Consider the following 3,648-nt stretch of genomic DNA (forward strand, 5'->3'; position numbering starts at 1 on the left):
AGCGCGCGCGGCCCGGGGGGGTTTAAATCCCGCTGCAGACCTAGCCGCTCTCACATGCACGTTACACACCCATTGCACACACACCCTTCCGTTGTGTGTGGGAGGGGTCTGCGTGTAACACACACACGCGCGCACTGCCTGCAGAGTGTGCCTGACTCATGCAGGGGTTGTGGAAACAGGCGTGTATCACACACACACACACGTGCCGCCTTCATTTTGTGCGGCAGAGGTGTGAGTCATGCATGAGACACGTGTGTATCACACCCCCCCCCTTCATTTTGGGTGCCAGGGTTGTAAGGCACAGGAGAGACCTGCGTGTAACACATGTACACGCACACACACCTTCATTGTGGCTGCCAGGGTTGTTAAGTCCTGGGAGAGGGACACACGTGTATTGCACACACACCCCTTTCATTTGGTATAGCAGGGTTGTGAGTCATGAGAGAGACCTACATATAACACACACACACACACACACACACACGTGTGCTGCCTTCATTTTGTGCAACAGGTGTAAGTCATGGGGAAGACACGTGTATCACACACACACCCCTTCATTTTGTGTAGCAGGGTTGTACGTCATGAGAGGGACCTACATGTAACACACACACACACACCCCTTTCATTTTGTGTGCCTGGGTTGCAACTCATCAGAGAGATCTGCATGTAACACACACACACACGCACACCACCTTCATTTTGTGTGCCAGGGTTGCAAGTCATGGGAGAGACCTGCATGTAACACACACACACCACCTTCATTTTGTGTGCCAGGGTTAAGTCATGGGAGATGCACACACAAACACCCTGTTCATTTTGTGTAGCGGGGTTGCAAGTCATGAGAGAGACCTACATGTACAACACACACGCACACACACTTCATTTTGTGTGCCAGGGTTGCAAGTCATGGGAGAGACCTGCATGTAACACACGCACACCACCTTCATTTTGTGTGCCAGGGTTAAGTCATGGGAGATGCACACACAAACACCCTGTTCATTTTGTGTAGCGGGGTTGCAAGTCATGAGAGAGACCTACATGTAAAACACACACGCACGCGCGCACACACTTCATTTTGTGTGCCAGGGTTGCAAGTCACGGGAGAGACCTGCATGTAACACACACACAAACACCACCTTCACTTTGTCTGCCAGGGTTAAGTCATGGGAGAGAGACATGCGTGTATCACACACACACACACACACACACCCCTTTCATTTTGTGCAGCAGAGTTGCAAGTCGTGAGAGAGGCATGCATATAACACACACACCCCCACTGCCCTCGTTTTGTGCGCCAGGGTTGCAAGTCATGGGAGAGAGACCTGCATGTACACACACACACACACACACACACACACACACACAGAGTTTGTGAAGTGTGACCTCCCCCCTCCCCCCGTGCTGCACCGACCACCTCTCTCCAGACTCGCACAACTCAGAGAACAAAGACCTTCCCCACAAAACAAGCGCTGGGAAGAGCAGAGCCCAGGGCCGCTCCTGACCCCCCCAACCCCTCGTGTCCTGCTGGGGCGAAAAGCCGGGAGCCCGTGACCCTGCAGCTCCTGCCCCTCTGCAAACACCCCCGCACGGCCCCGCACCGCACCGTATGGGAAGACATGAGAACAGTCATCTCCTATGTGGCTAATTGCTTTCCCAATAATTAACACCTGAAATAGCCGCAACGCAAATCCGTGTGGGTTTATGGGCTGGGGGGCGAGAAGGACTCCCTTTCATCCTTTGCTGCGGGGTATTTGCCTGGGGACCCGGCACGGTCTCCGCAGTGCGGCTCGGTCAAGTTGTCAGGAGGCTAAAACGCCACCCCCTACCCCCAACTTTACAAGAATGATAAAAATGTGCTAATTGTGTCTTGCGAGAGGCAGGCCTTGAAAGAGGATTAGGTGTAATCACCTTTAAAAATATCAATAAATAATTAACAATTTCCCCCGTGAGCACAACCCTTCCCTTTAATTCAGAAATAATATTAGGTGCCTCATTTAACCCTAATCATTGGTATCTTAACTGAGAACAAAAAGGTCCCCATGGAAACCAGGGAGTAATCTATCAGTATTACGTGGGTTACACAACTAGAAAAGAGCTTTTGTTCAGCTTGTATTTACTACTGTTTAATTTCTTTTTTTGAAGTCCAGAGCCCAGGTCTTTCACATTTTAACGAAGACTTCTGCAGAGCTCGGCTGCTTCTCGGTGTGGGTGTGCGAGGCCTAAAACAAAGCCACCGCGGCCGAGCCCTCCCCGAACAGGATGGGAGGGCTCTCGAGAGGCACAAATATTTCAGATGCTATTTTGTTGTTTGATCCAGAAACACAGCGGTTTGTGCCTCCCTTACAAATGGAAGGGCCCTCTAAACTTTTTATCGAGTGTTATATAGATGTGAACACTTCATTACTCTTTCACTTGGGATGGCAAATATTTGTCTAGCCAAAAACAACGGAGTGACACGGAGAATTTGGGGAGCTTTTTTTGGAATTAGCTACAATAAAAACCTAAGCTCATCACTGAGCACCTACCTCTGTTACTTTAGGGGTACATCACCTAAATACATAAAAGCCATAATGCAGGACAGGAAAACATCACTGGTGTTCACATGCTTTTCCAAATTAAATAGAGATGAAAATGTTACCTGGAATGATTATAACTATATCATTATTAAAATCTCCTGGTGGGTTCACATTAAATGTAGCACAGAAAGGGAAGGAACTCCATGCACATATTTCTTCTTAACTTACTCTCTTAAAGTAGTGTGTGGTCTATATGGTATATTAATATTTGAAAACTTTTTGTATGGGAATTTTCCTTGCACCATGTTCTTTTTTAAGTGATACGCAAAGAAGATAATTAATTGAACCGGGGGGCTTGGCACAATAAATACTGAAAAACCAGTAAGTATTTCTATTATCTGCCAGTTAAAAATGAATGATGCTTTCAAGAAATAGGGAGGGGAGGTGGTGGAAGAATCCTACAGAAATGTGCTGCATATATTAGGGTCAATTCTTAGTGGTGTTTTTATATCCTTCTGCTGACAACTGGGGGGATTTTACAACAAAATACTAAGGCATTGCAAATCTGTCCAGTGTTAAAAATGTTACAATCACAGGGGAAAAAAAAACTATCTTGGAAGGCTACTTAATAGAATGGTTTTGTTCCATCTAACTCAGATAGCTAAGGAAAAAAGTGGTGCCCTTTGAGGGTCTTTTCAAAAACCCGTGATTTATACATCATGGCATTATTGTCAAAGAAGTGGCTTATTATCGCAGCAAAGCTGTAGTGGTCTGCACTAAGAGAGTACTGATGAAAACAAAATGTTATCTATATATACGTAGAGATGTGTCCCAGCAAGTTGCATTCTGTGAAAGCATAGATTAGATGTATTTTTGTTCCAGTACCAGATATGCAGAAAGCTGGGTTTGTGAACAAACTAGCTGTCCGCAGACACCCATGCTGAGAAGAAGAAAGGGCAATATTGCTTTTTTCTTTGCTGCTCTCTTTCTTCGCGTTACAGATAATTTCCTCTTTTCTGCCTCATCTTAGTTACTGATTCATCGTCTAAATGCTGTGCTCAGAGCTCCCCTTCCACTGTGTCCTCCACTTCAGTTTCCTTCAGGAATTAGAGCCATTGTTTGACCTTGTTCC

The sequence above is a fragment of the Alligator sinensis genome, unplaced genomic scaffold (assembly GCF_000455745.1).
Source record: "Alligator sinensis unplaced genomic scaffold, ASM45574v1 scaffold1567_1, whole genome shotgun sequence".
Lineage (NCBI taxonomy): Eukaryota > Metazoa > Chordata > Crocodylia > Alligatoridae > Alligator > Alligator sinensis.